General features: G+C 37.5%; 2 long non-coding RNA genes and 1 pseudogene across 2 annotated transcripts; all 3 read right to left on the bottom strand.

Moving 5' to 3' along the window:
* Positions 1-8,290: 8,290 nt before the first annotated feature.
* On the bottom strand, positions 8,291-9,112 carry LOC128317911 (uncharacterized). The gene is made up of 3 exons (XR_008301323.1): positions 9,071-9,112; positions 8,761-8,937; positions 8,291-8,595 (listed from the first exon to the last, which is right to left on the bottom strand). It is a non-coding gene; the product is annotated as an uncharacterized LOC128317911 (long non-coding RNA).
* An 842-nt stretch (positions 9,113-9,954) lies between these two features.
* Positions 9,955-13,334, bottom strand: LOC128317910 (NLR family CARD domain-containing protein 3-like; annotated as a pseudogene).
* Positions 13,335-13,533: 199 nt separating this feature from the next.
* LOC128317912 (uncharacterized) lies at positions 13,534-14,421 on the bottom strand. The gene is made up of 3 exons (XR_008301324.1): positions 14,390-14,421; positions 14,111-14,207; positions 13,534-13,650 (listed from the first exon to the last, which is right to left on the bottom strand). It is a non-coding gene; the product is annotated as an uncharacterized LOC128317912 (long non-coding RNA).
* Positions 14,422-20,580: the final 6,159 nt, after the last annotated feature.

Below are 20,580 nucleotides of genomic sequence, written 5' to 3'. Positions count from 1 at the left end.
CAGAGCTCTTGCTTGCAGAAGGAAACAAAGGGATGGCACCCTCTTGAACAATCCAAGAGTAACGAGTAGTGTCCTTGAGACACTAGCAGAGACAATATTTCGTTACACTGCGTACACAACAGGTGTCCAGATTATGAATGTAGTAGAGATGTTGATTGAAAAGTACCCATGCCTCAAAGAGCCAGGGTCCTTTAATGGACAGTATGGGTGGCAACAGAGGATTAAATATAAGAAGGGCAATTATCGAGCCAAATTAAGAGGCAGTCAGCTTTCCTGTCCAGAGCTGGAGGTCAACTCTTTGAAAAGAAAGAAGACAAATGAAAAGTCTTGCCCCAAAGGCATGAAAAGACCCAGGAAGGCTGAAGTAAACTACTTGCCCCCATTTCCATTTGGGGAAACTGAGGAAACTTTAGAGAAGGAGAGAGTTGATCTTCTTAAAGAAATTCAGAAGAAAAACAACAAAAAGGTCATTGGTGAGATAATGGAGAAGACTTTCTCCTATCGAAGATTAGAAATCATTAATCAATGCCCTGCTGTCAAAGATTTCATGGAGAGATGGCCAACTCTTTTTTGTGAATCTGAGGTAAACCTTAGTTCTTCTTTTGCTGGCTTGATGGTAATATGTACTTATAACTTTTGGAACTCATATTTCATTCATTAAAAGCAATTAAATATCTTAATTTCATTACTATAGCATGATTGTGTGTGTGTGTGTGTGTGTGCGCACGCGCGCGTGTGGTTGGCAAAAAAAAAAAAGTGTTTATTTGACTACTAAATCTTAAATGTGTTACATTTATTTTTCTTTGTCTTAGATCAAGAATGAGTTCAGAAGGATAACCACAATTCCCCTGGAGCCAACCTTTCTGCAAAAACTGGACCTCTACACTCCAAAGCTCCTGGATTTGTTTAAAATGAAGGGTGGGGATGCAGGCATAAAAATTAGAAGTGTGCTAGATTCACTCAGCCAGGTAAATGTATATATTACACATCTGATATCCTGCTGCTTCCTGACTTTATAGATATGCAGTTGTAAGATGGAAGTGTACCCTGTTAATGTTCGCTGCAATTTACTTTTGTTTTTAACAGCAAGTTGAAGATAAGTGAGATGCTGTGATTCGCTGCCTGCTTCCCTACCTGGGAGAATCATCTGAGGAGCTCATTGAAGCCTACCAGGTACATTAATAGATAAATTCAAATTTTGTTTTGACTCCAAATATGTACAGTACTGCAAAAGTCTAAGGCACATTAGTGTTTTCATCCCCAAAAAATGGTTTTTACTTTTTATATCTTTGTGCTGTAGTTTGTCAGTATATGAAATATCAGTTTACATTCCTAAAGATTCATTTTGCAATTATTTGTAATAATACAGTGAGATTTTTGTATGCACAGGTAGTCTGACAACAGTTGGTGCTCCACAGAGGATTTGGTCTCACCATCGAGTCTGTCTATTATAATATGAAGAAAGAGATAAAACTAAGACAGCCTAAATCAAGAAAAACTGTGGCAATGTTTGCAAAATGCTTAAAAAACTTACATGCAAAGCTACCTGAAAAACTATATCAAGCATACCTAGGACAAAAACTGCTTTAAGTGCAAAGGGTGATCACACCAAATATTGATTTAGTCAATAGAAGGTAAATGAAAACCAATTTATGAAAGCATTTTAAAGGCATCCCCACTTTACAGAATTTTTACACAAGTGCCTAAAACTTTTTACAGTACTGTAGCTTTGCAGCTAGTTTAAGTGTCTTGCAGACACAGTTCTTCTGGATTTAGTCTGTCTTAATTTTTTCCCTCTTTCTTCATGTAATAACAGATTTAATGATGGTGAGACCAAATCTCTGTGTGGGGCACTTATCACATAAAATTAAAGAGAACATGCAACTTACTGTACAGTATTATAACCACTTTGCTCTTATTTGTGTATTTGACAGGATGTCAGCAGAGACAAGTTTAAAGATAGCTTCACCAATCATGTAATGAAGATTGTTGTACTGGGCAGCACTGCAGGAGAGGAAGATGCCAACATAGCTGACGTCATCATCGTCATTGAGGGAACTGAGGTGCTGTTGGGATGTAAGAATGCATGCCTTCTGCTCATGGGCTTCATTTACTCCCTGAACTTAAGCTCCAAAAGTTAGCTCTTTCCATAGAAAGCTACTAATGTAAGTCTGGTAGTTGGCCATTTTGTTTGACACCTACACTTACTTTTTGCATTTGGTCATTTGTTCTGCAAGTGAGAATGTTCTAAAAAGGTTTGTTAATGTAAATTAGAGCAAAGTTTGTACTATACTGTACTGTTTAACAGAAACATTGTAATGCAGTGTAATGTAAGTAATGCAGTGCTGCTAAAGAAATCAGAAGCAGAGGTTTATTTGTATTATCACAGTGTTGTATGTAAGATCACAGTTAAGCATCTCACGTTAAATTGTTGTGCTCTGTTATATACACAAAAAACATTGAAACATCTGTGATAGGATAAAGATGCTGAATCATTTTGGCCATGTTTTCGGCCAACAGCAGTTAATTTTAATGAATGTGTCCATTCATTTTTGTCCATTTGTTTTATCATTCCATTTGTTTAATCTGTTTTTTCAAGAGTTTAATTCAAATAAAAGTACTCAAGGAAAATGTATGTCAGTGTTTTTTTGTTGAAAACATCAGTAGTAATACATTACAAATCATATTAAGTAATGTTTTAAATAATATTTAAAGTAAAGGTTACTCAGGATAACTAAAAAAGATAACTAGGACTCTTATGTAAAAAAAATGCAATAAATCATAATATATTTATAAGCATAAGTAAAATTTACAAACAAAGAGTCAATAAAATTTACTGGGAATTCCCAAGTAAACTTTACTTATAATTATGGATAGGCTTTTACTTGGCAGATTTTTGTAAATTTACTAGCCTTTTCTGAGTGAAAATTGTTTCCAAGCTTTTTTCAAGTAAATCCTACTCCAAATTTTTTTCAGTGCATGAACATTCTCCTGGATGAGGCAGAGGAAGCAATCAACCTTCCTCTGGTTAACTAAAGGAAATAAATGTATTATATAGCAATTATACTCACTGTTCACTTTATTAGGAACACCTGTACACCTGCTTATCCATGCAGTTATCTAATCAACCAATCATGTGGCAGCAGCACAGTGCATACGACATTGCAGATACAGGTCAGGAGCTTCAGTTAATGTTCACATCAAACATAAGAATTTCTTTACAACCGTGGAGAGCAGAAATGTATCTCAGCATGTATCTAGCGTAATAAAGGGTCACCAAAATTGCAAACTGTTAGATTGTGTTTGTGCAAATGCAGTCCTTCAGATTTAACTTGTCACATTGTTCTAGAAATAGCTACTACAAAAAAAAAAAAAAAAAAAAAAAAAAAAGACTCTACAGAAACTACAAATGCTGTCCTTCAGGTTAAACTTTTCATCTATCAGTACCTTAATTAGAAAAGGTACTCTGTTCAGTAAATGTAAATATTTAGCAGTTTTTTTTTTAGAAATACAAAAAGCTACAGAAAACGGTTAATTGTGAGAATCATTTCTGGCTATAGTGAGTTGCCAAATAATAAAAGAAATTGTTATTGAAACAGAATTTCAGATGTCTGTTTATTGTAATATGAATTGCAACATGTCTTTACATTACAAAATTTTAGTTTACGTGTTTATAGCCTACTTAAAATACATAGCCTTTATATTTTAGGCAAGGGGGTCCCCTGCAAGGAATCATCATATCTGGGGGTCCATGGAATTAAAAAGGTTGAAAACCCCTGATCTAGAAGACACCCAGCTGATTCCAGTGGTTGATCTTGAGCATTATCACCTGAGCTCTCAATTCCACTTATCCACTGCTTTGTGTCTTTTATAAAGGTGTCACTGTATTTATATTTACACTTGAGAACCAATCATTCTGTTCGGTTTGCTCATCACCGGGTAATAATGGGATCACAGAATCATGAAGTTTGATTGCCTCTTCAAAAACTCGCATCAAGCTTTCAAGTTCAGAGCGAACAGCTGAAATATTCTCATTTCTTTGCATGAGTTCTTTGATGGCCGGTATAGAACTTTTAATCACATTCCCATTTCTTTTTCCTTCTTTCTGAAGTTGCTCAATTTTATTAGCCAAAGCCTTTGCGGTAAGCTGAACTTTTCTTTTACATTCGTCCTGTTCAGGTTCAACATCCGCACTAGATTCAATTTTACTCATGATTACAGCCTGCGCATCTCAGCGCGTCTATTCAAAACACGCGAGCACAATCCGAAACACGCAAACACTTTGTAACAAAGCACGTCAAAGACGCTCCTCAACTCACACACTTTCACCAAAGCCCAAACAACGGCTTAAACACACCAACAGCGCTAGATCAACAGCAAACCAACAGCAACAAAACCGCCAAGCCATTTCAAATCATCCGCAAACACAAGCAAAGAAAAAATTACAATCCATGTCCTACCGATTCGATGTTAGCAAACATATCCAAAATCATCGATCCTGTTGTTCCGAAAATCCAATCATGCAGTAATCCTTCTCATGAACGAGTGTGAGTAGATCCATATGCTCCATCAGCGCTGCTCTTAATTCCAGTTGCAGAAGCGTGCGGGTCTCCTTGCATAATCCAAAATCCATTCATTCATCCAACAACATATTTGTTTGTTGGCTAAACTGTAGCGGCCTAAAAGCCAACCAAAGCCGCAGGAGCTGAATGCGGGAATAACTTGTGACACGTCAATCATCCATTACATTTGCATCTTGAAGTTTATTTTCTCCACCGAATACTTAACACTGAGGCATCAACATTTCCTGAAGCATCGGGAGATCATTTGAATCAAGGCAAAAACTTTGAATGAATTTACGGTCAACAAACAAATGTGTGCTCCCACACTCACCCCCTTCCTTCCTGCCAACCCCTCCCACTCCCAGGTGCTTTAACTCTCAAATAATTAATGACACGCCCAGATTTTCCCACAGTCACATGACATCACACATGAATATTTACATGGCTCTTATAATCCTGATCCCAAAACGGTGACAGAGGCTGGCAAACTAGTAAGAATTTATATTTCTCTATATCGCTGTTTATAGTTTTGTTAGTTTGTGCGTTTGTATGTCTATTTTCCCTTCTGACTGTTTTCATACGCTTTCTCTCTCTGTCTTTCTCTCTCTCTCTCTCTCTCACACACACACACACACACACACACACACACAGAGGCAGAGGCAGAGGCAGCGTCACAAACGGGGGTGGGAGGGGTGTAGAGTAGAATAGAACGGTGGGCGGACGCTGGAATTTGACGGCGTGTTTGTGATTGGTTCTTCTGCCACAACGGTCTCAGCCAATCACAGAGCGGCTGTGTTGCTCTATCACGGAGAGAGTAGCGCTTGTTATTTCAGAGCTGTTCTTAAACCAGATCTGAGCAGCAAAATGAGTGGTCGCGGAGATTAAGACAGAAATCTATCACTGGAAAGCTGCTGAATTAGAAAACTAGAATTCAAATAAGCAAGACCTTCATATGATGTAAACTGATGTTTTTAGCTGCCATTTTCCCTCCCGACAATAAATGCGGAATGAAATGAAACAAGCTTTGCGTTGGCTTTATCTGGGGCAATAACACGGAAGTAACGAACCGGGAGCTTTTATACAAACCTACAGCTTCTGCTGGACTTGGGGCCATCGACATAGGGCTTCAATTAAAGGATCCTTCTGTCCAAATATCACACAAGCTATAAAAAGAAGAGCAGATTGGATAGGGGACATAAGAACATGGCAGAAAAAAGCAGGCAGAGCCAGACACTAACTCCTTCTTACAAATTAATATACGGCCATTTTAAACACAAATATAAACACTTACAAATAGACTGGGACAAATTAGCTAACAAATCCATATCTGAGGAAATAAACGAGGATGAATATGGGGAGGTTTTTAGGCAATGGATCAGAAATATGAAGAGCAAAGGCATGTGTGAAAATGGGCGTGACGTCATGGGGCTGGTCAGTGGGGTAGAGTCGCAGTTAGATGTGAGGTGAAATGGAGCTGTTTTGGAACAAAGAAAAAATGTCCTGTTCATGATTGTGATGAGGATGAGACAATAGACGATTGGAAAATGTTACTGATGATCTTACTAATAAAATGAAGTGACTATAACTTGTTTTGAATAAGTTTGTTGACCTTACTGAGTGTAACTAAGCAATGACAACTTTTTAAACTTTTGTTTTATTAAACTCAACAGATTCAATTAACCTCTTCTTAAAATAATGAGGATTTTGAAAAGTTGTGGGGGTCATGCGCAGTTCTACCTGTAGGTGGAGTCGATTTGGAAGCTGAGGGGAAAAGCATATTGTTTGTCCTAGTTTTTAATTGCTTAATTGGTTAATTGGTCAGTTTACATTAATCAACCGTGTAACAGTCATATTAAATGAGTTAGCGTTACACAGTGACACTGGATGTGGTGGGATTATAATCAAATTGCTGGATTGTGTTGATGGAAATTAGCAGGTTAACATTTGCTAGAATCCGTGTATCCCTCCGTTCATTCCATATGGGAGAAAAAAACAGAAAAAATGAAAATCTTAAAGCTCTATTTTAACCAAGAAACTACTTTACCTCGCCAACATTAGCGAAGGTGACCGGCAGGGGGCGCAAAGACGCGGGGAAGACAAACACGTTCAAGCGGAGCGTTAAAAAAAGATTAAAAATATTAAAGGCATCTTTAGTAGGACATGATTTTTTTTTTCTGGTCACATTTTAGTTTTGAGAAGGAAGAATGAGAAAATGTAAACGTAAGCGCGTTGTGAAGCTCGTGCGAGAGGTGACATTTTGTTTTATGCAAGTTCCACCTTCATTGTACAGTTCACTGTTTTGAATATAAATTTAACACGATATTTTGATTCACAACCTTTATTTATCTCCATTAGTTGTACATAAAGAAGGTGATGGTCCTGGATCTTTAAATGACACATACATTTGTGAGGTTTGGATTTTTAATGTAACTAGGATTGTAATATTTCTGTTTTTTTATTAGGACTGTGATTGGGACACACCCGACATTTCTGACCGTGATACCTGAAGACAGCCAGGATTCTCCACAAGCACTGCATCTGGAGGCTTCGCACAGAGCAATTATTCTAGAAGGAGCCATAGCGATGGATGATCCTGAAAATCTTCCACATGCCATGTGCCGCTTTTTGGGTTGATATATGCACTAAATTTGGAGAACCCTCCACAACTAAAGAACACCTTTGATTTTATTCAAAGAGTGTTTCTTTCCCTTGGACATAAATCCCCGAAACCAAAACTACAGTCACTTAAAAACCTTCTGCTGATGGAAGTCAATGCTGTGTGAGATTGTGTTAAGCTTGTGGTTGTACAAAAGTCAGGATTCTTGGGTGTTGTGTTTGAAACAGTCACTCGTCAGTCGTAATTAGTCGCAATGCACTTGTATTATATTGTAAAAGAAAGATTGTTTTTAGTTGCACTGCACATTTGAGTTGTGTAAAGAATTGTTAATGTTACACTGAAGAATAATGTTTGGCATTTAGGAATGTCTGAATGGCAGTGTTTGGTACATTGTAGTGCCTGAAAACAACCGAAGAAAAATAAATAATGTTTTGCCGGAGTTTGCCGGAAAGTTTATGGCAATCGGTTTCCTCATTTTTTTCTAAGTAAAGTCAACTTATTACATTTTACAGTGAAATTGCTCACACTCAGCTGAGATATGGCAAAAAAAAAAATATCTAGAGCTGAATATAAGCACAAATGAAAAGATGATAATGTAGGGAACATTTGAAAAAAAATAGCCAAAAATATAAGAGATTTTTATTAGCTTATAATGTGTATTGTTAAGTATAAAATGTGGAAAACAAGGTGCACAATGATCAGTAAGCAATGCCATCTCCCAGCTGAGACTCTTTTTAAGCTAATCTTAAATGAACTAAAAAGACAAAGGACAATGGAGCGAAGATCTAAAAATAAATCTCCATTGTGTTTTTGCGCTACACATAGAGTAAATGACATATATACAACATATATACAAAACTGTATTAAATGACAGGAATACATACAGTGCATATAGTTAAATGTTTTCAGTTACAGGTTTTTAGTTAAAAAATCTAAATATCTTTATTTTTAACATTAGCAAACAAGGAAGATTTTTTTTTAAATAAAAAAGGATTAAATCAATATCACAACTGTGAATCAATCATCTGTGGAGAAATAAATGTAAGATAAAAATGTGGAGCTAAAAATAAGCTATAAACAGCTACAACACATGGATGTTGTGTAATATTTGTGTAATCAGTGTGATGATGTGATGATATCTCTGTGTTGTGTGTAGATGCTGAAGGATTTGACTTTGGATTGTAAAATATGTTATTAAAGCCTGAAGTAACTTGTAGCTGAGTGGATAAAAGGATGTGATCATTCACGGTTATTGTTATGGAACTTCTACATCTGAATATGAATGATTCAGCTCCCAAACTGCTGGAAATGTGAGATGGGTTCTAACACTTCACCAAAACTGCTTTATCCTGGAAAAGAGGTTTGAGGTGAGACTCCTGTCATACGCCAGTCCTGGTAAGTTTATCATACTTAATGCTGAAAGACAGAGAAGAGCATCAGTGTAAACAAACAACACCAGCATAAACACCAACACACACACACACACACACACACACACAAAGAGAAAATATTATATAGTACACAGTGAATATTATTCAATATCATACAGTACAGTAAAGAGACAGTAAGTCAGTAACTCACTGTAGTGTCTCCAGTTTACAGTGTGGATCCTTCAGTAGATCAGAGAGCAGCTTCACTCCTGATTCTCCTGGATTATTATATTTCAGATCCAGTTCTCTCAGGTGTGATGAGGAGTTTGACCTCAGAGCTGAAGCCAGAGCAGCACAACCTTCATCTGTAATACTGCAGCCCCACATCCTGCAAGAAAGAAAACCTTCTCACACTTAACACACTCAGTTTTAGCATTGAAAACATGAACTACACAAAATCTTTATATACAGTACATTTACTCTCCATCTCACACACACAACAATGAAAATATATCAGATACCTCAGTATCTCCAGTGTACAGTGTGGATTCTCCAGTCCAGCACTCTGATCTGTGTTCAAGCTTCTACAACCAACACTGCAGATATAGTGCATTTTATTACAGAAAATAAAGAATTATAGAACTGTACACTACCAGTTAATAACATTCCAATACCAGTCGTACTTTACAGTGAGTTATATGTTGAATTTACAGAGACATTACAACAGTTGTTCTCTGTGCTTGTACAGTTATAAATCTGTCACCTTGAGACCTCCGATTTTACAGAGACACTGGTTCAGGTGTTTGGTGTGGACCCGAGTACAGGTGGAGTGTTCACATACGTCCAAACTGATCCAAACTAAAGAGAAAGTTTGATCTGTCCAAACCAAACAAGGTAGATGTGAAAGCATCCTTATTCTCTCTCCCATGTGTCCCTCCGTGCAGATAAGCTGTGCAATTTGGTGATATATACCATAGGACAAGAATATAGAATAATGTCTATTGATAAATATTTTCCTATATCCTCTGTATCAGCAATGTTGCAAAAGCTACTTTTTGGCAGCTTTTTTATGTCACTAAGGTCAGCACTAGGAGCTACTAGCAGTGTGCTGTGACAAGAAAAAAGGCTCCTGAGTGACGCAACAGAAGACCGTTCATCCTATTTTCCAGAGATCTTGAGTTCAACTACCGATGATGCCACAGCCATCAGTGGCCAGGAGTCCAAGTGAGCAAGTGAGTCCATGCTCTCAGGGAGGGAGGGGTGGCATACTCTCTCTCCCCTATCAATCACAGTTATACTAACTGATCATGGGTGTCTGTGAGCTCATGCATATGGAAGTGGGCAGATACCGCTTTCCTCCAAGTGTGTTATTTTGCATGTGCAGTTAGAAAAGATGCTGTTGGTGTCACTTGTGTGGGAAGTTGGTAGGGGATAGGGTTGCAGGACAGAGTGAAACTCCCCTCAACACTGTGTCACACAGAACAGAAGATGAGGAACTTGCACTAAAAAGGCACATGAAGGTGAATAGAGTGTTTTAACATTTATTTTTTTATATTTCATATTCATATTATGTTTTTTTCGTGTTCTTATTTGTGATAGTTCTCTTCAATGTCAAAAAAAGAGAAAATAAAAAGTGCCTTTCACTGGTGTTTAGTTCAGTTTTTTTTTTAGTGGGGAAAAAGTTATGGGTTAGTTAAGTGTTAATAGAAGAGGTGGGTCTTTAGCAGTTTACTTCTTGAAAGCATGCAATTATTTTATATAGACAATTTTTTCATCAGTTTACAGAAGACACAATGTATTGTGATATACATTTAAAATTTCAAGATATGAAATTATCGATATTGTGATATAAGATTTTGCCCAGTCCTCAGTGCAGACATAATGTATTAATGTAAAATATGTTTTGTTAGTGTAACATGTTTATTTGAAGATGATTAGAGTAACTACTAACAAGCATTAAACCAAACAGAGCAATTCACTGTTACATTAAAATAACAAACCATGCAGTAATACATTTATAAATTAAAAGACTCACTCTGCTTTTCTGGAGCAGCAGCCTCAGAAGACATTCCTCTGATCGGTCATATTGACTCAAATCAAACTCATTCAGCTCCTGTTCTGAGTTCAGTAACACAAACACCAGAGCTGACCACTGAGCAGGAGAGAGTCTGCTTCCACTGAGACGACTGTAATCTCCTCTGTTCAGGTAAGTTTGTACTTCCTGCACTAGAGAATGATCATTCAGTTCATTCAGACAGTGGAACAGGTTGATGGATTTATCTGGAGATGGATTCTCCCTGATCTTCTCCTTGATGTACTCAACTGTTTCCTGTTCACTGTGAGAGCTGCTTCCTGTCTGTGGCATTAAGCCTCATAAGAGAGTCTGATTGGACTCCAGTGAGACACCCAGAAGGAAGCGGAGGAACAGGTCCAGCTGTGCATTCTCACTCTGTAAGGCCTTGTCCACTGCGCTCCTGAGGAAATCAGACAAGTTTGACTTTCTGAAAAGATCAGACATATCAGTGATTTGTTCTTCTGTTACATTTCTGCTGGTGAAGCAAAGAAATGCATATAAAGCAGCCAGAAACTCCTGAACACTCAGATGCACAAAGCTGAACACCTTCCCCAGGTGAAGCCCAAACTCCTCTCTGAAGATTTGGGTACACACTCCTGAGTACACTGACACTTCTCTGGCATCAATGCCACACTCTCTCAGGTCTTCCTCATAGAAGATCAGGTTTTCTTTCTCCAGCTGTTGGAAAGCCAGTTTTCCCAGTGCCAGGGTACTCTCTCTGGTCTGTTGAGGATCAGGGTCACATTTCTGATGGTACTTTTGATCCTTGTGTTTGATCTGGAAGATCAGGAAGTGTGTGAACATTTGAGTCAAAGTCATGGGTATCTCTCCACTCTCTGCTTCACCCAACATTCTCTCTAGAACAGTGGCTGAAATCCAGCAGAAGACTGGGATGTGGCACATGATGTAGAGGCTTCTTGAAGACTTCATGTGTGTGATGATTTTATGGGCCAGGTTCTGACCACTGATCCTCTTCCTTAAGTACTCCTCTTTCTGAGGATCACTGAAGCCTCGCACCTCTGTTACCTGGTCTACACACTCAGGAGGGATCTGATTGGCTGCTCTTGGTCGAGAGGTTATCCAGAGGAGAGCAGAGGGAAGCAGATTCCCCTTGATGAGGTTTGTCAGCAGCACATCCACTGAGGCTGACTCTGTCACATCACACAATCTCTCATTGCTCTGGAAATTTAGAGAAAGTCGACACTCATCCAGACCATCAAAGATCAACACCACTTTGTAGGAGTCGCAGTCTATTAATTGTAGTTTTCTCATTTCTGGGAAAAAGTGATGAAGAAGATTCATCAGACTGAGATTTTGCTGCTTCATCAAATTCAGCTCTCTAAAGGGAAGTGGAAACATGAAGAAGACGTCCTGATTTGCTTTTCCTTCAGCCCAGTCCAGAATGAACTTCTGCACAGAGACTGTTTTTCCAATTCCAGCAACTCCTTTAGTCAGCACAGTTCCGATGGACTTGTCTTTAAAGAGGTCATTACATTTGATGGGTGTCTCCTGTGTTGCTGGTCTCCTGGACGCTGTCTCAATCTGTCTCACCTCATGTTCATTATTGACGTCTCCACTCCAACCCTCTGTGATGTAGAGCTCTGTGTAGATCTCATTCAGAAGTCCTGAGCTTCCATGCTGTGAGATTCCTTCATTAATACTTTTAAACTTCTCTCCCAGGTTGGATTTGAGTTTTTTCCTGACACTCAGGCACCAGAGTCTCTAATCAATGAAGGAATTAACACTTTTAATGTAGTAAACAAAGGAATAAACTCCTGTACCTCCCTAACTTATGTTCTCAGTGAAACATAAAAAGCCCTTTATGACCTATTAAATTGTTCTCACACACCAGCCCATTTTTATCAAAAAATTCTAATATCTGCTGACAACATAAGTGTATTCATCAGGAAGACAGAAGTAAAGACTGATTTTAAAATAAAAACAGATGTAAAGACTTATCTTAAATTACTCTTAATCTGATAAGTAAGTAATTGACACTGTGTGTTTCTTTTACAGTAAAATACTGAGTGATGTGGTGGTGTGATGAAGTGGAGTTACAGCTGCTTCCCTGAAGTTGAGTAATCTCCTATTACAGCTCATATGAATTTTATTCCTTTTATACCACAGCAGTCAGTATTTATTAAAGAATGACACATCATTGTGTTAACTATGGACCAGTGTTAAACTGAAGGTCCAGAGCTCTTAATGGACCATTGTACAGAGTAACCACAAGCTGGACCACGAACAGAACAGAAAAGCACCAGATGTACATGATACTAAAATCAAACTTAAAACTAAAAGTGTTAATATCTAAAACAATTTCCTCTCTCTAAAGTGAACCTGATGGAATAAAGCCATGACTCAGAGCTCTTACTGTTGTGCTGTGTGTTAGCGAGATCTGTGTGGTTCATGTTCTTCAGGACGAGCAGTGTGATCTTCAGCGCTCCCTCTCTGACACTGTGCAGATCCTCCTCATCCTCCACCTCCCTCTCAGTGCATGCTGGGTAATCTGGACTCAGGAGCTTCCTAAACCTCTTCAGCTCATTCTTTATCAGAGTGATGACTTTGTGTTCCAGCTCCTGGTTAGAAACACATGGTAACAGATCTAAATATCATAATGTTACACAGTGAGAGATGCTTTTATTTTATGAAAATAGAAAAGTCTCCTTCTGTTACCACAGTTACAACTGAAATTCTGTCTGATTACCCATAATACTGCTGCACATTGATAAAGCTATAAATTGTCATTATTAGTTAAAGTTAAAGTTAAGACATGTTAAAAAGACACACACCTTGAATATGGAGTGTTTTACTGCTTCAACACCTGATAAAGCTCATGGAGGGCTTCATAATGAGACGAGTGAGTTTGATCAGGTGGAACACTGCCGTAAAACACCTCACTATACTGACCTCACATCAGGAGAACGGTCTCGGTCTCTGAAGAGTATTGGATGTTCCATTGACGTGTCACTCTTCATGGACACACAGCTGGGTTCTGGTGAGTCTGATCTCTTTCCCTCCATCATTCTAGAGTTACAACAGAAATATCAGCAATAATTAATACTCTGCTGTCTCAGCACTGTTACACAATGTGTTCATCATTAAACACTAATAATTCCATCTTTTTAATTCAGCTACAGTCTGCACACTTATTCAAACAGGAGACTCACCTCATACCTCAGGAATTACTCTGATGTCAGGAGTCCCAATCACAGCTAACTGACTCAGCTGGGTCTCAAAGCCTGTAGAGTTCACTGACTCAAAGCTATGCTGATCTTATGCTACACATTACACAGTCCTTTTTACTCTTCTCTCAGTGAATGATTTCTCTAAACTGTTCTTACATCAGATCAGATATATATTCACTGCTATTAAACACCTTGAAGCAGAGTTTAGTTCCTCTGTTAACTAGTGAGTGTTTAGAGATACAGATCTGTTCCTATGAGACGGTGTGTATTTATTGCTGGTGAATGGAAAAGTAACTCACCTCTCGTCTTTCTTTAAGTCCTGTTTTCCAGACCCTCTCATGTTAGAGGTCATGTCTCCTTCTCCAGATTACAGCAGGACACACGTTTACTTCACTCCTACATCGGTGTGTTAAATCAAACCCTGTATCAGTACAGAGTTCACTTACAGGAAATAGTCACGGTATCAAGTCCTAACAGAACCTGTGTACATTAAACCTTCAGTACAAACCCACAAAACTCTTCTGCATCTAGTGTCACTTCAGTGTGTTTATATTTTATAGCTTTAGATTTAGATTCACTGTGTTTTTACTCCTGAAATGGTTTATTTTCCTTTTTTTTACTTTCACTGACACTGTCTACCTGGTTTATCTGGTTTATTCTGCAGAGCAGTAAGGGCAGTGATGCAGATAGGTAATATATACATACATACATATGTATGTATATATATGTATATATAGAGAGTTGTGCTAGGAAAATATTTCATGCAGCCTTCTCACAGCTCTATCAGTAAGACTTCAGCCATTTCTCAATATGCGATCTTATGCGATCTTGCGTCTTTGTGTACTTGTTCTATGTCATCATCCACCGCCAAAGTTTAATTCCAATACTCAAGGATGCAAGTACAGAGGACGCATGAAATTACCCGAATGCGTTCTTGATATCGAGGATGCTTGAAATCCCAGAACTGCGACAAAACAATGGTGGATGACGGAAGCTGATCCATAACTAATTTTAAAGTCTTTTTAACCACGATAACAGCAAAAGATTGATATATATGATGTTGTTGAAAAGTCAACTTTTTCTCTCAGAAGTATTTAATTAAACTACACTAGCTTCCATCTTGAGGTAACGGTTAACTCTTTAGCTTAGTTTTTAGTTAACATGAGGTTGCAGTTGCAAACAGACAGTTTACAACATTAAAACATGCTTAAATAACTTTTGGTTAATCAGCCATTTAACAGTAAATCTATTAACTAGCTGAAAAATATTACTTAGGGAGCACTGAAGAGATGATGGTCCTGTCCCACTATAATAGAAACGTGCTGGGAGAGTCCATTGCACAAACAGGAAGATCTCAGCACATCTCAATTCTCACAAAGATATGTTCTCTGTCCTCCTGTCTTTCTGAGTTCCTTCTTCCTTCTGGCAAGCCCGGCCTTCACCAGAGTGCATGTCCATTCTTTGCATTCTTAGAATTGAGAAACAGCCTTCTTCTCCTAGGGCTGATGGATCTCCTTTTTCCACAGGCGGAGAGTTCACACTTCTGCAGGGGTTCACACAATATCACGTTCATTACAATATCAACGAACGTTCAAGTTCATTACAATATCAACGAACCAATAAACAAACCGGCAGTGACACAACAAGTTTGCACTTTATTATTTACACCTGAACATCTGCTTATTCATGTAATTATCCAATTACAAAACCAGAACACAAATAATAATGACCTTTCTATTATCCAAGCTTTTATTTTTAGACAGAAAGTGAGGTTAATGAACAATTCTGCTAAGGACAATGGTAAGAAAATGTGGCCTTGTGGAGATGTTTGGATTTCTATTGGTGATGAACCAAGAATTCATCCCAGGAAGACTTTTAGTCATTAACTGCTTTTATAAGAACCCAAACATGATTATTAATTAACATTATAAATGTGGGATATAATATTATTTTATGTGGAGATTTCAATCCCATTACACGTGAAAAGGATAAATTCCCCAATACAAACACATCAATATCCAGAGAAGGGAAACTACTCCAAAAGGTTTGTGAAACACATGAACTGAAAGAGTCTTTTAGACAGAAATTCCCTCAGGACATTGGTTTCACCATTTCGACTCAAAAATAATAATAATAAGAGACAGAATGTGCAGCTCTATATACCATCCGAGTAGCACATTACACACCTGATCACTCAGTAGCCTCGGATCACTGATCTGTGAAAGTGAAGCTAATGATGGAGTCACACAGCAAGAGAAGCTTCTGGAAACTAAATCCCACATGTTTACTACATAAAGAAACTACAGACCAACTGGCAAAAGAAATTCAACCAATAAAACTATTAAAAGATTTAATGAAATGTGGGAAGTTTAAAAAAACACATAACAACCTTCTTTAAAGGAAAATGTAAGTCACTTAACAAAGCAAAGAAGGACTAGCACAGCAAACTTCTCTCAGAATCTGCTGAACTTCAGTCCAAACAGAGTAGAAATGTGGAGGAAGATGATTGTGTGTAGAAAATGAAATGGGAGTTAACAAAGCTAAAGGAGGATTTCTTCTGAAACGTTCAGTTGCAAGCTGGCCTGGACACGACCTCCACCGGAAAGCCACAGAATGGTATTAAAGACTGAGAAACCGCAGGGAAAAGAGGAGCATAAAGGCCCTCAGAGAGAATGATGGAAATATAATCGAGGATGAGGAAGAGAAAAGAGAAAGAATTCTACAGAAATGCCACATGGAGAAGAAATGCAATGCCAAAGAGAATTTCAGATTTTCTATCTACATGGCCAACTTTAAAAACTAGTGGCATGCAGCACTGAGGAGAGCCAATAGATGGAAAAGAAACGCTAGAAGCAATAGTGCAGTTAAAGGAGGGGAAAAGTCCGGGAGCTGATGGGCTTCCAGCTGAGTTTTCCAAAGCTGCAGTTAAACACATTGCACATCTCCTAACTGACTTCTACAACCAAGCCATAAAGGGAGGGATTTGAAATGAATCTCTGTAGCAGTGTGTTATGACACTAAGATTTAAGAAAGGTGAGCCATATGAGCTGGAGAACTGGAGGCAGATAAGTCTCATGAATATTGATTCTAAAATACTCGCTAAAATCCTCATCAACCGCATGAATCACGCATTAAACTAAAGAATGGAAAGAGAGCAGACTTGTGCAATTAAAGGAAGATAGATGTGGGACAATCCTGCAAAAAGAAGAGATTTTAAAGACACTAAGCAATGCCATCTCCCAGCTGAGACGCTTTTTAAACTAATCTTAAATGAACTAAAAAGACAAAGGACAATGGAAAATAAAAAATTAAAATTAAAATTAAAAATAAATCTCCATGGTCTTTATTAAAAATAGGATCTCTGTAAATATTTAAGGGAAGTAACTATGTAGATATAATAATATGATTGGACTATGTTGTAAATAGTTATTTTTGTATATTTAAAAGTTTGTAATGTTGAAGAATTACTGCAACAAATTGTGAAATATTTAAACTGTGTAAATGTTCAAGAATTATTGTAACAATTGCGAATATTGAAGATTTATTGTAATAAATTACTTAATAAATAAATTATTCAATAAAGTTTGATTTAAAAACGCAAGACCAGCATTTTAATTTTATTTATTTATTCATTCATTCACTCGTTTATTTCATTATATAGCGTTTTTAACAATGGACTTTTTGTCACAAACCAGTTGTTACAGATATCCGGATATAAAAAGTAAATATAAACCTTTTTTAACATTTTCATGTCAAGTGCTGAGAGGCATGAAGATATGTTCTTAAAAAAAGGGATAGAAAATAAAATTAAATACTACTACTACTACTAATAATAATAGTAAAGAGTAGAGGAGAGGCGTGTGTTGGAGGTGTTATGGCAGAATAATCCAGTGCACAGTAATAAGGCTGATGAGCTCTGTGTCTGTGGGAAGGACACAAGGCCTACCGGCTGTTTCAGGCGTCGCTGCGTGTTGTGCTGGATGGAGCTTGACTGCCCTCGTGTGGTCAAACCTAGGAACTGCAATTTCCCCCAATCACTTTTCTGTTATTGAGTATTTTATGGCGGTGTTTATGTCTACACTTGTAGTAGTTAGCCAAATACAAATACTTATAAATACTTTTATTAGATAAATGACACCAGTCTAAGTTGAAGTTTTCGTGTTTGAGTGTAAAATCTCTGTATATTAATTAGTAAAAGGGCATGTTTTGTCTTGCTCTTCCTCTATTTTCTTCCATGATTTTCTCTCTCCTATCCAATCCGCTCCTCTATTCATGGCTTGTGTCTCATTTTTACAGAAAGCTCTTTTGAATTTGTTTCCTAGTTCAATGGCCTCAAGTCCTCCAAGCTCTTTTAGTTTGTAGAAAAGTGTTGGTGTTGTTACTTCCCTGTTGTTCCCCAGATAAATCCCACACACATGTGATTTAGTTTTGTTAGACATTCATTGTCAGGAGGAAAAGCAGTGGCTAAGAATAGGAGTTTAGAAAGAACAAAAGTCTTCATGATTTGGATTCTAGTTTTAGAATGAGATCTTTTCCAAGTTTGGGTTTGGGATTTGATTTCCTGCTCCTTTTTTCCCCAGTTGTGTTCAGTGCATTTGGTGTTTGTAAGAGTCAGAGCCATCATTTGATTTCTTCTTTAATTTCTAGATTTAGCAGTGGAGCAGTGCTGCTGTCCATCCACACTGCTTCTGCTTGATTTTGATTTCATCCAGCTCCTGACGTTTCTTCATACTATTTCACAACTTCATTTGTGGCCTCTAGTCTGATTTTGAATAAAAACACTTCTATCATCCGCATATGCAGTGATGTTGCCCATTTTGTCTTCTGCTGTTCTTCTTGGATTGTATTTTATCTTGTGTAAAAGTGGACTAATTGTAATAATATAAAGTGCTGGGCTTAAAGAACAGCTTTGTTTTACACCTCTGTGTATTTCAAAAGCATCAGTTAAACATCCACTGATATTAATTTGTACTTTTGATTTTTATACAGAGTTTTAAGCATACCAGTAAATTTTTTTGGAAACCTGTAGTGGTCCATTACACTTCATAAATATTCCAGTGAGATAAAGTCAGATGCTTTTTTTGGTCTAAGCCTACAATAAAGCAGTTTATATATGGTGCATTTATAATCAGGTCTCTCACTGTTCTGAGGTTGTCCCTCGTGTATCTTCCTTTAATCACACATGTCTGCTCTATTTCTATAATCCTATTTAAAGTGTCCTGCATCTGGTTTGCAATTATTTTTGCCAGGATTTTATCATCTATATTCATCAAACTTCTCTGTCTCCAATTATTGAAATCATAAATTTCTCCTCTTTATATATTAGTGATATTGCACTATGATAAAATGATTTATTTAATGTTCCCTCCTGTAATCCTTCATTCTACAGAGCAGCTGAGAGATCTGCAATGTCTCTCCTACAGGCTCTGGAAAGTTCTGCTGGTAATTCATCAGGTCCTGGACTTTTCCCATCATTTATCTGTGAGATCACTTCTTTCATTTCATCTTCACTGTCCTCTAGATGTAGTAAGTTAGTGTATTTTAATGTTGGCCATGTCGCTATAAGAAGTGAGTTATTTATTTTCCTCTATATTTAGTTTTAATGATGTGTCTAGGCATTTTTTCCTTATTGTGTATCTTTTGAGTTTCTCATTTACAATAATATTTCCAGTGCTGTCTCTGATGACTTTAATAGTCCTGTTTTCTCTGAGAGGTTTTACTTGTTTTATTACATTCTGTGGGTTTTCTGTGTGATTTATATCAGGACCAGTCTGGAGCTGGACATTTAGGAATAATTCATCATTTATTCTGCATAATTCAGATTTTATTTTGGAGAAGAAATCATCATCTTCCACATTTTTGTTCTGTCTGGTTTGGAGTTGGACATAGTCTGAGACAAGCTCATTATAATGCTGCTTCTTTTACTGATTAAGTAACCTTACATTTTTGTTTTAAGTAAACTGTTATTTGGTTTTTGAAAATATCCCACATTTCAGTGCTTGATCTCATTAAAACCTTTGTTTAATTTGTTTGACTTCCTTTTTTAATTCATGAACAGCTTGTTTGTACAAATGTTGTATTGAGTTTGCAGTAAGCTCTCTGCTCTTTTATGTTTAAGAGCTGAAAAGGTCTAAGTGTGAAAGGAATATCAACATGTTATATGCTACATTTATACCTACACACCACATTATTAGGAACACCCCTTACTCATACACACCACTTTATTAGGAACACCCCTTACTCATACACACCACTTTATTAGGAACACCCCTTACTCATACACACACACCACTTTATTAGGAACACCCCTTACTCATACACACACCACTTTATTAGGAACACCCCTTACTCATACATACCTACACCCCCACACCATGTGTACACCACCTCAGTGTAAGTGGTGATCCAAAAGAAAATGGCAAAAAGTAATGGCACTGATTTCACATTACACATTCTCTGAATTATGGATCTGTTTTAATATAAAAGGTTCTTTACTCTCCAAGGGCTCTACATAGAACCATTTTTGGGGGAAAATGTTCTATTGGCCAAGTACAGAACCTCAGGGTTAAGAGTTGGTCTTTGGGGGTTAATCAGAATAATTTCACTGATGACAGCTGTAGGATTATTTTGGTGCAGAGAGAAAGCAAACTGGACAAATGAAGTATTTGATATTCACTGCTCATATACACTATATTACCAAAAGTATTCGGTCACCTGCCTTGACTCACATATGAACTTAAGTGCCATCCCATTCCTAACCCATAGGGTT

This window comes from Pangasianodon hypophthalmus (assembly GCF_027358585.1).
Source record: "Pangasianodon hypophthalmus isolate fPanHyp1 chromosome 9 unlocalized genomic scaffold, fPanHyp1.pri SUPER_9_unloc_2, whole genome shotgun sequence".
Taxonomy (NCBI): domain Eukaryota; kingdom Metazoa; phylum Chordata; class Actinopteri; order Siluriformes; family Pangasiidae; genus Pangasianodon; species Pangasianodon hypophthalmus.
This window is presented reverse-complemented; position numbering and strand designations above follow the sequence as displayed.